Source organism: Myiozetetes cayanensis, unplaced genomic scaffold (assembly GCF_022539395.1).
Source record: "Myiozetetes cayanensis isolate MyiCay16 unplaced genomic scaffold, myiCay2020 scf28, whole genome shotgun sequence".
NCBI lineage: Eukaryota > Metazoa > Chordata > Aves > Passeriformes > Tyrannidae > Myiozetetes > Myiozetetes cayanensis.
Genome location: NW_026087499.1, coordinates 3,157,977 through 3,171,328, shown reverse-complemented (window position 1 = coordinate 3,171,328; position 13,352 = coordinate 3,157,977). Strand labels below are relative to the sequence as shown.

The 13,352-nt window shown below is 47.0% G+C and overlaps 1 protein-coding gene across 2 annotated transcripts in view; it reads left to right on the top strand.

Moving 5' to 3' along the window:
- Positions 1 to 13,352, top strand: part of RERE (arginine-glutamic acid dipeptide repeats) — a 192,125-nt gene that overhangs the window by 29,953 nt on the left and 148,820 nt on the right. The window contains exon 1 of one of the 2 annotated variants that reach the window (XM_050322216.1): positions 11,171 to 11,260. The exons of the other annotated variant lie outside the window; for it this stretch is intronic. The gene's annotated coding sequence lies outside the window, so the exon portion shown is untranslated. Of the gene's footprint in view, positions 1 to 11,170; positions 11,261 to 13,352 lie in introns of those variants that run through there. 2 annotated transcript variants of the gene reach the window in all.

Genomic DNA, 13,352 nt, shown 5'->3' with positions numbered 1-13,352 from the left:
CTTTCCCAAATGTCCTGGTGAGGGATTTTTTTTTAAATTTTTTTTTTTTTTTGCTCTGAGTGTGGGGAATTGTTTAAGGTCTGCTGGAAAGCTGTAGCTCAGGTTTTTGGCCAGGGAATATTTACACCTGCAAGTGTTGTGTCTGTTCAGGTCTTTTTGCTGCATTTTTGGCAAGGATGTTGTTGCTTTTCTTTCTCAACTTAAAGTCTTATTCTGGGACAAGCAAAATTAGGGACTGTGACTGTGCTCCTCTCTTTTGTCTCACTGACTGTTCTTTGGAAAAATGTGACTTTTTTCCCCCTGAATATACAGTCAGGTAATAGAAATCTCGTAATTTTTACCTCTTGACTTGAGTGGTTATGAGGATAGTAATTGTTTCAGCCTGATGGAGATTAAAACTTGTCTCCCATGCCAGTTCTTAAATGTGGAAATAGCTGCGGGCTGTGGAATAAAATATTTGATTTATTTCGCAACCCCGTGAAAGACCATAATGCCAGAACTGTATGGATTTGTTTGGTATAAAAGCTTAATTTAAAAGGAGAAGCAGCAGCAGCAGCAGCAGCCTACTAGACCATTTCTGGCTGTGATTTCTATTTTAGGAGGCCGGGGCCCGATGTGGTGATTTGTGTGCTATAATGACGGTAATTCCGAGCTGGGAGATGAGTTGTCTGTAATTCTGAGCCTCTCTCAGCGTTACAGCTCCTTATCAGCAGAGTTAACACGAGGTGAACTGTCTGTAAGACACGGAGTTTTCCCTCCTTCTCTCCAGCTAAAGGTTAAAGTTATTACAGGCACGTGTGCTGGCTTTTGCTGGCGCTGAGGAGTGCTCTGCTTGCCTGCACATTATTGCTGTGGACATATTTTCCTGCTTAACGTGGTGAGCAGTTGTTTAATTGCAAAAGCTGTTACTTCTCCTGATCCCCGACTAGAGTGAAAAAAATCAATGTCTTCTCTGCAGTCTGAACTAATAGGAATCAAACTCATTGAAGGATGAAAATGGTTTAATCAACACAGAGCTGTCTTAAAGGTTATTTAGAAAAAAAAAAGAACACCAAACCCAACAACAAACCCACAAACCAACCAAACACCCCCCAGCCCGGCTCTGGAACTAATGAGCAAAGCACTTCTTCCTCCCTGCAGCTGGACTGATGAAGGGAAGGCAGGACAGGGTTTAATCTGCCAGGGATATGTAGTGATATTCTTGGGGGCTGTTTGATTCCCAAGGCTTCCCTTTTAACCACCACTTCTTGTCTCTATCTTCAGCCTTTGTAGGAGCTGACAGAAACGAGGCCTAATGAGGGGTTTCTTTGTAGTGGGAGCCATGAAAGGCACTCGGGCTTTTCATTCCAAGAGCTGGATCCAACACGATTGTCTCGCTTGTTCTTGACCTCATTTGTCCAGTGAGCTCTGCTTATTTAAAACACATCAGTGGCACCTCTGCTTGGTGGGACCCCAAAGTGCAGATTTCCCTGGGAAGTCCCAGGGGGAATGTTTGGTTGACCATTCCTTTGGAAAAGCGTCAGGTGGTGGTGGTGGGGTTGGAATTGCTGCCTGGTAACCCTGTAAATTGGGGAGTGGAATAAGCAGTCTCTGCTTTGGGGGAGAGTCTGTGGAATAAACTTGGTGTTGCTGTCTTCAAATCACTGCTGATGTTTAAGCCTTGTTATCAGCTGGGCTTTGCAGGCCAGTCTGGAAACACAGGCTTTGGTTGGAGACAGTTCTCCAGCTCCCCCTCTGCTCTAAACTTCTACTTGATTTTTTCCCCCCCTTTTTATTTACTCCTGACATTCCCTGCCGAATCTCTTTTACCTGTGCTACCCACTGGCATCCTCCTGGAAGTCAGACACGTGCAGTGTGATGTTTTTGTCTGGTGTTTAGGGAGGAGAGCACAAGTTCTTGCTGTGGGAGGTCACCTGAGTGTGAACTTCCACGTGCTGTTGTGATTTCAGCCTTTCCCTTCTGAAACTCGGTGACTGAAGGCAATGGAGAATGAAGTGGATCTGTGACTGCTCAGTGATGATTCTGTGAAACCGAAACAAAGTCTTTTAAATTATGTTTTCACCTCTTGATGTGCCACTCTGGCGTGTTCAGATCCAAAAAAACACCCCACAAAAGCAGCAGGTTTTACTTCGGGAGGAATTTTGCCTGCCAAGCTTTAATAAAATGGATTGTTAATGAACTCAGGAGGTGACATGTGTGCTTTTTTCCTGATAAAACATTAGCATGAAAATCCAGCAGTTCCTGTCAGTCACCTTGTCAGAACCCAGACAGGGTGTTCAGGAGGAATGAGGCAACAGCACCTGGAGCTGGGAGGGTGCATTCTGTTTGCTCTGTGAATCCCTCAGCCCTGCCTGTGCCCTTCTGGGTTTCTGAGCCCTTTGCATGCTGGTTCTGTTGTTTGTCAGCTCATGTGCTGGTTGATGGGATGATTTATCAGCTGCAGAGAGGGGAGCCAAGCACAGCAAGAGCCTCCTGTGACGCTGCCTGACTTGGTGCTCTCTGGGTTTTCCCTCGGTGCCCTCGGCTGGGCCGATGGCAGCACGGGAGGGGAAAAATTAAGGATTTTCAGCTGCAAAGTCCAGCCTCTTTGTGGCTTTCCTCGATTTTCCGGTGTTTTGGTGGTTTTTTGGAGGCTGACACTAGATGGCAATGCTGCAGCTGGACCCTGTCACCTGGCTGCCAGCTGGGCACGGTTTGCTCTGGAGCCCTTTTTGCTGAGGGAGGATTTCTCTGTGTCTCTGCAGTGGCTTCCAGGCTGTCTCTTGGTGCACTGGGAACTTGCCTTGACATCCTCCAAAAACTCGTGAGTTCCTTTTGTCCAGGAGTGTTTGCTCTTCCTGTAAATTTAATGTAGGACGTACAAAGACTTCCTGAAGTGAATGTTTGTTTTGTGGAATTGTCCCTTGGCTGGGTGTGTTTCAGGTCCTGCTTTGCCATCTGCAGGCAGTTACTTCACCAGAGATGTAACACAATGCCTGGGACACCATTTAGGATGGCAGGGAATGGTGCTCTCATATTTTAGGTGTTTTCAAGGAATTCCATGGATACCTCTCACATATCCCTATGGTTGTGATGCCCTGCAATTATTTGGCTGCTCAGTTCTGATGGGGACTAGGTATTTGAAGTGCTTCTGTCTTATTTTGTGTGGATTGCAAGAAGAGACAACTAAATAGAAGATCTGGGATGCCTTTTATGCTGAACTCTCTTAGTAGGCCACTGAAGGAACAGTGGAAGGGAAAAACTGCTGTGTTGGAGGTGTAGCCTTCCTAAAAACACTAAATTTCCGTGTTCCTGTAGCTGCATAACACGTGAAACCAACATGAATGTAGATAAAACCAGTGTGTGTGTCCTACTGGAGAATTTGGAAGGAAGTTCAGAGTCAGGATACGGTCACGTGAGTGGGATTTTCAAGCCTTTGGTGTGATTTTATGTTGTTTTATGTGAAACACCAACAGGAAAACGAGCATTGTATCGACAAGCAGCAGTGATTTATGTTAAAATATAGAGCAGGATCCATTTCTTTGGAGAGAGGGTTGGATAAGTTGGTGTAAGCCACGTTTAACTGCTGCCACCTCCTCATCTGCAGCGTGAGAAACGTTGAGAAACTCACCCTGAAAGGCTTTTGTGACTGTTAACTGGTTGATCACGGCTATCAAAAAATCTGCTGCTTCCTTTTAGTTGACTGAAAGTTTCTGTGTAGGTGGCTGCAGACTCACTGCTGTGTGAAACAGTGGTGCACCAGCAAATCCCTGTCTGCCTGAAATAAAAACGAGGCAAAGTAAGCAGAGTCCAGCAACCTGCTCAGATAATTAGTGTGATTTAAGGCTCTGAGTGCAGTTTTGACTTGATATCTCTTTATCAAGCCTTCCAAAGTGCAAAGAGACCTTTCTGAGAAGGGTCAGAGTTATATTTGAGTGGCTGCAGTGTGGCCAAGGCAGATACACCTCCCAGTGCTTGGGTGCAATTCTTACCCTGGTTTATTTTTTTTTTTAGGCTCTTAAGAAATGTGGGAAAGTGTCCATTTTTTAAATAACCCACTATTTCTCACTCTTATGAACCTGTTGGGGTGAGAAGAAGAGGAATAAACCGAGAACCTTCACATTATTCCAAGTTTTGGGGGATTCTGGAGGGGTGAATTAGTCCCATCCGCTGGGTATCTTGTCCTGTAGCCCAGAGTTTCTTCCCTGTAACTGAACTGGGCTTGGGTGGTTTCAGGCTGTTAACATTTCTTCAAGATTATAGCAGGAACTTCCTGTTTTTAGAGCTTATCTCCCTGTCTGGAGGGAGAGATTATTATAGGTATGGTCACATCCTGGGGTTGTTGTCACTTAGTGAAAAAAAAAACACAACCCCTATTGAATTTTCAGAGGCCTTTGAAGGTGCAAGTGATTACTGGGTTTTTTGGAGTCACAATTCCCACCCCCTCTGTGATTCCAATAAAAGGCCCTAAATCCAGTGGGAATTTCCCATCTCTGCTAGTTCAATTTGTGTGTGGAGAAAGAAAACCTCTTGGTAAAGGCTCTGTCTGGCTCTGGAAGGAAGATTGTGAGGGGAAGCATTTGGGAGTCATTTCCTTCAGCTGTGAGTCCGAACATGCTTTATGTTATAACAGTTTAAACAGGCCCTTGATGGGGGTATCGAGTTTTCCATTCCCAGAGTTTCAGTTTAAACAGGCAAACTTCCATTGTTTTACAGCTGCTTTGATGGAGCTGAAAAAAGATGCCTTTGCTCAGTCCTTCCTTCCCTCCTTTTCTTGAGCTTTACCCCTCCCACACAGATTGAAACTATTCAGAGTTTTATTTTCTTTGCTTTATTTTAAATATACAACTGAGAACAAACAGCTTCCTGTTTGCTTTTTAATGCATACATTAGATTTTCAAGTATGTAAATTTTCCCTTTGATATATGACTTCTTTTTCTTGACAAATATTTGGGTTTTTTTTCTCTTTGTCCTTCTAAAATAACTTTTGTGCATTCTTTTGTGTTGAATTCAAGAGGCTGCTGAACAGGTTGGTGTCTTGCCCTAAGTTACCACAAAACCTGGCAGACACACACACTGGGTTTTGTTTTAATATTCTTGGCTCACAGTTTGCCATTCTGTAATTTGGAGGTTCCCAGGGCAGGGATTTTCTACAAAACCATTTTTGAATTTTACTTTTGGTCCCTCAAACCAGGAGGGAAATATCAGGGAAAAAAAAAGTGATTTCTGTGATGAGCAAATGAAGTTTTTTTTCCTTAAATGTGCCTTGCCTGGTTTGTTTTGGTTTCCAGCTGGGAGGCTGTACCTGCTTTGAGTCACTTTATTCACTTGTTGTTCCCCTTACCTTGGTCACAACATCCCAGCTGAGTTTATTACGCTCATCCCTATGCACATCAAAGCTTTTATTTTAAAATCTGCTGCATTCCTCAGCTTGTTTATCTTTTTTTTTTGGTGTTCTTTCCCCCCCCTCCTTCTCTCTTCCCATCCTGTCTTTTTGGCTGAATTTTGCCCTCTTTGAGGTGCAGCTCTCTCAGAGCATGAAGTTTTAACCCTTCTCGTGTCCTTCTCGTGTGTGTTTTTCCTTGGCTTTTCGTTGGGCTCAGACACCTCAGCATTTTGGGGAGGAGACCAGGGAGCTGTGAACACTCATTTATTTGTGTGAGGAGCTCTCAAGTGGGCTGAGCTGTTTCTTTTTGGGTTGTGGTTGGTTGGTTGGTATTTTACTGTTTGTTTGTTTTCCCCAACACTTCCTAAGCTGGGCCTTCCTGTAAAATCCTGCCTTTTTTTTTTTTTCCCACGTGTTAGCATGTGAATTGCCTTAGTCCTCACAGCTCCCTGGGGGAGCCACGCTTGTTTTTTCATCCCTGCTGTGACAGAAGTGCATCCAAGATGCTGCACAAAAATAACCCGCCAGATTCCTCCCGAAGACACCCAGAGCAGAGCTGTGCAGCCCTTCATATCCTTGAATTCCCTGTCCCCATTCCTCAGCTGAGTGATGCCCTGACTGTCCCAATAACCATTTCTTTGGCTCTCTCACAGGTTTGAGGGGGAACCTGAGCCAATTTGTGTTTTTACCTCATACCAACCCGTTGTTTTAACCAGCACTGAGTGCCACCAGTGCACAGGCCTTGGGATATATATATATATATTTATTTCTTTGGGGGATTTTTTGTTTGCATTTGTGCCTGTCTTGCCGGTTGGAGTTTGGTACAAAGGTGTTCCCTTGCAGGGCTGCCAAAGGGGCAGTTGGTGGCAGTTGCTGGTGACAGTTACAGGAGGTCGTTGTCTGCAATTCTGGGGCCTCAGGGTCGTTCAAAAGAGGCTGAAGTTCCTCAGACTTTCCTGTGCTTGGCAGGGTTTTCCTTGCCCGGGGTATTGATGTGGTGCTGGATTTTAACAGGGACCTGTGAGGAGTTACAGCTTGAGCAGAGGTCACCTGGAACATAAACCTGAACACCAGGTAAGCACAGCAAAAGAGTCAGAGTTCCTGAACCGTAAAAGGTGTGATGGTGTCAGTAATTTGGTTTTTTGCAGGCTCCAGGTTGGATGCTGCATAACCAGAGGCTTGGGGAGGGGGGAACCCTCACCCCAACCAAAACCAAAAAACCCTACAAACCCCAACAAACCAGAATCTAACCCAACAAAAAAAAAAAAGCCAAACCTCTTAAAGGTCTGTAAAGGGTGCAGGTTCCGTTTGGAGATTGGAGAGAGGCGAGGAAATGGTTCATCCAAATTTCAGCTGTTCTGCTGTAAATTAAAATAACAAATAACCCTTCCCGTGCTGGTTTTAAGAACTGCTGCGTATGTAAATGTGGGGGAGAGGAAGCAGCCACGAATGTTTAACTGTGTGCAGAGTTTACAGCCTCCTTAGGCCGGGATTACAGCACCAAATGGCCTTTTGATTATGTTGAGGCAATGACGGCGTTGCTCCCAGTTTCCTCTCACAGGTTACGTTCCAGGAGTGTGGAAAAGCGCCCTGGTGTAAGTGTGGAGCTGGGTCAGTGCAGTGGCTGCCTGGAGCTCAGAGCAGGTTTCCTGTTGGGTGTTTCATGTGTGCTCACAGATCTGCAAGCACAGACAGGACCTCTCCTGCTCGGAGCGGATTTGGAGACATTTGTGTGCCGACAGCAGCAACTGTCTCGTCAGGAGCCGAGTATCAGTTCCTCTCAGCTGTGTTTGTACCAGTAAAACAGCACGTTATTTACAGAGGAATAGAACCTCACCTCTAACCTGACCAAAGGTTTTGTGTTTAGACAGGGCCCAGATGCTTTGATGTCGAATTGAAAACAAACAGCGACGGGTAACAAATATTGGGCGCTGCTGCTGCGAGCAGGCAGAGGTGACCTTTCCTGCTGGCAGCACAGCCGGCGCTTCCTCTGCTCTGCCGGGAGATCTGCAGGTGACTGCTGGCCTCTGGAATTCTCCAGCTAATTTTCGGTTTAAGCTGCCCCTGCTTGGGGCTGGTTTTTTTTGTTTCTCAGGAGGAATCACTGGTGTTTTGGCCGGGGATGTGTGTGTGTGTGAGAGCTGACAGGGAGAGGGAAACTTGTGATGAGGAGTGGAGTTGAGTGACGCGCAACAAAAGCACTGTGGTGACAATATGAAGCTGTTAGCTTGTTCTCCATCAGCCTACTCCCTTCCTCTTCCCCCCCCCATCCAAGGCTGAATCCGAGGGGAGGGCTTGATTTACGTGGAGCTCTGAAGACGGTGTTAAATCCCCTTTTAAAAATAGGCTCAGCTTAGCAGGGGGCTGGTGTGTCAGACTGAACGCTTGCCTGAGCCGGGAACTTGTGCTGTATGAGCTTTTAGAAAACACTTGTCATGTTCACATCTGCATGTGTTCTCAAAAGTACTTTGAGGCTTCTTTGTGTTCAATTTGTGCAAGTCAGGCAGTTGCACTCGAACCTGCCTTTTGGAAAAATTGACTGGATGAGCGAACTCAGAGCCGGAAGGAGCCGCTTTTAAGCGTTTGTGGGACCTCTCTGTCGTGGCTGCCTCTTGAAAGGAAAAAAAAGTTAATGTACCCATTTAATCTGTATAATCTCATTAAGCCTGTTTACGGTTAGTTTGTGTTTCAAGTGTATGGATACCTGGGAGACCCGAAATTGCTCCTCTGGAGCAGTTCTGGGAGCGGGTGAGATGTTTATGTGTGCTTGATGGCTAATTCTGTCAGAGGAGGTGGGGAGCGCCCGCTTGATGGATGGATCCTGTTGGCTGGGAGGGCTCGTGCCTTTTATTTAATATTCTCCAAATTCCCGCGTCCGTGTTTAATATTCCTCAAGCGCGGCGCGGGGTTATGAATTATTCGCGTCGGGCACGAGCCGCGTGTCTCGAAAGCCGCGCGTTTTTCCCAGCCCGTTTGAAGAGAGCTCTGTCTGTCACTCCTCGGCTCTCAATCTTTCATGAGCCTGGAGCGCTCGTGGGTACAGGAGACAAAAGTGTTACAGGACTGGGGGGGAAGCGCTGAAAATGCAGGTGCTTCCCAGATTTCAGCAGCAGGAAGGGAAGGTGTGCTGGGTGGGGTGTGTGTGTGTACATGCCTTTAAGCAATGTCAGGAATTACTGACAGCAAGTCAAAGCTGCTTTTTTTTTGCTTTTTTTTTTTCTAGCTTCTGTTGTTTATTGTCACGACCTTAATGTTTCTTCAGCTAGGTGTTCTATTTAATTATGGTGTTTATAGTAAATATCAGTTCCCTTGGCTGTGTGCTGGGGCCTGTAGCATGCGGGAGTGCTTTGCTTGTAACTGCATCCCTTGTCTCAGTTCATTATCTGTTAATGGTACTCGACATGACAGGCTTGTTTTGATAAATGGAGGCTGCCAGGAAAGCTGGGCTGGATTTTGCAGACGGTGGAATTGAGCTTTATTTCATTGTGTAACACCAGATAACTGTTGCACACTGGACCGAGCACAACCACGTGTTGTGTTGAGGTCTGGGGGCACTCATTCCACTCAGGGGCTCGTTCTCTCCAGTAGATTTGCCTGACCCATGTGAGGGTAGATTTTGCATAGTCTTGTTGGGCTTTGTGTATGTTTAACTCACATTTTCCCCCCTTTTTCAGACATCCAGCTTCCAGAAGTGATATCAAAAGAAACTCTGTTAAAGTTTATAATGCTGTGACTAGCCAAGGTGTATTTCAGGACCAAGAAAAGATCTTTTTTGTAATCCGTTTCCAAAAGGCAAGCTAGGAAGTCCCTGTTGCAAAATGGAGCTTGAGGCTGTACTCTGTGCGTGTTTTTTCTCTCAGTCTCTGAAATGGGGGCAGATCTCCATATCTCATAGGAAAGCCAATTAGTGAGAGTTGAGTTGTCTCTGATGTTGGTGATTGAGTGCTGTGGCTGTTCTGTTCATTCAAGGATCTCCAATGTGCTGTGTACAAGCAGATGGGACTTGAGATGATTTCGCTGCCATCTCCCACGCCACTGAATTCAGAAGTTGGTTTGTCTTGGATTTGCAAGACAGCGTCTGAGATTCAGGAATAGTCTCCAGCTCTGTTGCTGTGCTCAGCCTGCTGGATGCTGTACCCTGCACTGCTTGAACAACTTTCATCCTGCTGGGATACAAACAATTCTATGCATTTTTAAATTATTATTATTATTATTTGAGTGCGTTTTTCCTGTATGTACCGACTTTAAGGATTTGTGGTCCAAGCTGGCTGGGTCATCTGCCCTCAAGGGATAAGGTGGTTTTGAACAAGTCCCATCGAGCAGGGTATTTTTCAAATGATGGAACCTGGCCTGGATTAACTTACTGCTGGAAAGCTCTTTTGGAAGTCATCAGGAGTAAACACTGATTTAAATACACACTGGAGCAGCAAGTTCCCTTCTACGATTTGCCAGGTGTTGGGCCACATTTGATTAGAAAATTGAAGAGTGAGGATAAATGCAGTGTGGTTTCTTTGTGCTGACTCGAGGATTGGATTTCAGCTCTGGCAGGTTTGGAGCTCTCACACGGCTACTTGGTTACAAAGCTCGTTTTGAACCAGGTCTGGCAAAGACAGGCTCCAGCTCAGGAGCTGTTGTACAATGAATATTGCAGGAGCAGAGCTCATGCCATACACCATCTCCAATTTGTATTGATCAGAGCAGTCCTGTGATGTGGCACAAGGGCATTAGAATTAATCAGCTCCTTCAGCTGGGCGTGCGGTTTTAGGGAGTTCTATTTCTAGAAAGTGCGGAATAAATGTCAAAGTTGGGTTTCTTTGTTTCCTGAAGGACTCCTGGGTTATGGTTCGAAACATGGGAGAAAGCTGTGTGGATAAACAGAGGGGAAAATACACAACTACAAATAATTACCAGCATCTGGAAAGATTAAGTTGGCAGGCAGTACTTGAGGGCGTCCCTCTAATTAACTGGGTCTGTGAACCTTAATGATTATTATTTTTTCTAAATTTTTAATTTTTTTTTTTTTTTTACTTGGCCTTTGTGAAGCCAGCTCTGGGAAGGTGTACTCCCATATTTATTTTATAGGTAAAATATTACTGCACGGCTAGGAAATGGATTTGCTCGGCAGGGATAAAGTGTACGTTGCCCTGAGGTAATGGATTACATAGATGACTTGTTCTGCATGTTATTCTGCAAGGGAAATAGCAAAGCTTTGCTCTAAAATTAAGTCGGTACTAGCAGCTGAAAGGTCATGGTTGTGGTGTTGGAGAACAGAGCGAGACATTGTGAGGCCGAGATGAGTTACAGGTCTGCGTGGAGACGCGCAGTAAGATAAATATTCATTATTGAAAAAACCCCCAATTAAACGCAATTAAAAGGAACGCGTTCTGCTGAGCTGATGAATTTCTGTCTCTAACCGAGGGGGGAGAAGGAAGACATGGTAGGAAAGGATTTTAAACAAAATGGCTTACTAATTGAACGCGCTGCAACACAACCCCCCGCGCCAAGTGTCTCCTACCGTGGCACTGGCCAGGCATCCCCCACCCACCTGGGAAGGTGTCGGGATCCCCCCCACTTCCTTGTTTTGTCTGCCTTTCCCCACCCCCCGTGTTGTGGTCGGGGGAGGCCGGGGCATTGATATTCCTGCAGCAGCCGCGGGCTGGGAGCGCCGAGCGCCCCGGGGGATGCTTCGCCTCCCTCCTCCTCCTCCTCCTCCTCCTCGGCGGCTGCAGATGCCTGTTCTCGCTGACCACGCTATTAAAGCGCTGCCATCAATCACGGGGCTCCCGGTTCCGGCGGGGCCGGGCGGGGAGGAGGAGGAGGAGGCGGAGGCGGGGAAGGAGCCGCGCGTGTGTCCGTGTGTGTTCGAGCTGCCCCCGCCGCGTGGGACCGGGGCCGGTGCGTGGGGACCGGGGGGTGACCGGGGAGGGGGCACCGAGGGGAGGGGGGGGATGAAGCCGTGCCGGGAGCGGGGAGGGGGGCGGCGGGCCCGGGAGACCCCGCTCGGAGCAGCTGCTCGGCGGCGGCGGAGGGGCCTCCTTTTGTTCACCAGCTGCGCCTCCCGGCCCCGCTTCCTCCGTGCCTGCCCTTCCCGGAGCCCTCCTCTTCTTCCTCCTCCTCTTCCTCCTCTTCTTCCTCCTCCTCCCGGGCACCGCGGCTGCTCCCCCCCCTCCACCCGGAGCACAGCCCCGCTGGGATCGGGCTGTTTTCCCGGGATCGCGGTATTTTCCCGGGATCGTTTTTTTCCCCTATTTCCCCCCCCCCAATCCACCCCCGGGAGCCGCAGAGCCCGAGGCTGGCGGTGGGTGCCCCCCGGACCTTCCCCCGGAGTTTTGGCCAAGGCGGAGAAGGGGTCTGGGATCCCGCTTGGAACATCCCTGGAGCAGGTCCCTGACTGGGTGAGCTGCTCTTCAGTTGTTACCTGGCCAAGGATAACCTGGGTGGAGGAAAGGCTTGACTTAATTCTCCTTTCCCCCTTTTGGTTACTCCTGGTTTGTTTTGGGGGGGGGGTTGTGTGTGTTGTTTTTTTGTTTTTTTGGTTTTTTTTCTCCCAGAAAAAGTTGGATCGACTCGGTGGGTGAGGCGTAGGTAGGTTGTTGTTGGCCTGGGAAGTTCAGAGTGCTCTGTGAGGCTGCGGGCTTTTCTTTCCATAACAAACGCTTTACCTCCCCGATCTAAATATAAACAGTTCAGCCAAGCGGGCTGCTGTGTTTAATTCTGTTTTTTTTAAAAGCAAACGAGATAAGGAGATAAAGATTGCCTTTTCCTTATCCTGGAAGAAAGTACTTTTTTTTTTTTTTCTTTGCTCTTGATACAATGGAATGCCTTTGAAGTACTAATTGGGACAGCGTGTGTGTAACTTTTTTTAACGATGTTTAATGGTGTTTTAAGATAGTGACAGGAGACCTGCTCGGCCACTTTGTTTCCTGAGGAAGAAACCAGCTCTGCTTTGTTTTGCAATTGGTTTTAAGCTCCTCTGAGTCCATGTGGCTTCTCCCTGCATGGGGCATTGTGTGGCTGGATGGCTCCTTACAGCCATATGGGGCGGCTTTAATTGTAGGGGAGTGGAAATGCCAGTTGACAAGGCCACTGAATTTCTCTTTTTTTTTTTTTCCCCTTGTTGTTTGTTTGTTTTAAACTTCACATTAATGTGGGGGCGTGAAGCAGGAGAAAGTGGAGAACAGAAATCTAGTGAAGTGTAGTTTCAGACGCTCCACAGAGATGTTTCTTCTGGGAACTCAGTTTTAAAGTCAACTGGATTTCAAACCCTGCAAACAGCACTGTTCCAATGTAAAGCCGTTAATCTGCAGGCAATTAGTTCCAGACGTGCAACCAACTCCACATTTTTCGCAGTTTTTGTTCTTACAGGCGGTCGCAGTTTTGAGCACTTTTGCCCAGTGACTCTCACAAGACAGGCGTCTGAGATACCTCAACAGCGAGCTGAGAGAGCGCTGGAGGAGCAGCGTTTGAAAGCTTTTATTTGTTTTTCCAACCCCGTAATTTAGCAGTGTTTAAACTATTTTATAAAGATCTCTGGGACCCAGTGAAAGGTGGTTTTTTGAATCCCGAGCACTCGAGTGCTCATTGTGCTCTGGCAGGCCGGGTGCTTGGCAGGCACTTCTTGAAATGTTATTTGATCTGGCAGCGCGATAGAATTGACTTGGATTACACCATTTTTTTCACCCCCCCGGTCGCTGTTTGAAAGTGATTCATCAGCGAGTGTTGCTCGAGAGCGTATTTTAGGGCACAAGCTGCGTGTATTCACTTAAAACATCTTTCCAGAGAAAGGCAGTTAAGAATTCGTCTTGTTTTGCGGTCAGGATTTATGAATTGAGGCAAGGGCTGACGTAATCCCTCCGACCACTTCCTTTGTGTGTGTTTTGGAGTTGATAGTGCTTTGTTTTACTTAAAATAGCCAGGACTGTTTCTTGAATACTTTTCTATCTCCTGGCTGCTGTGGCCTTCGGTGTGAGCAGACAACTTGTTCCAC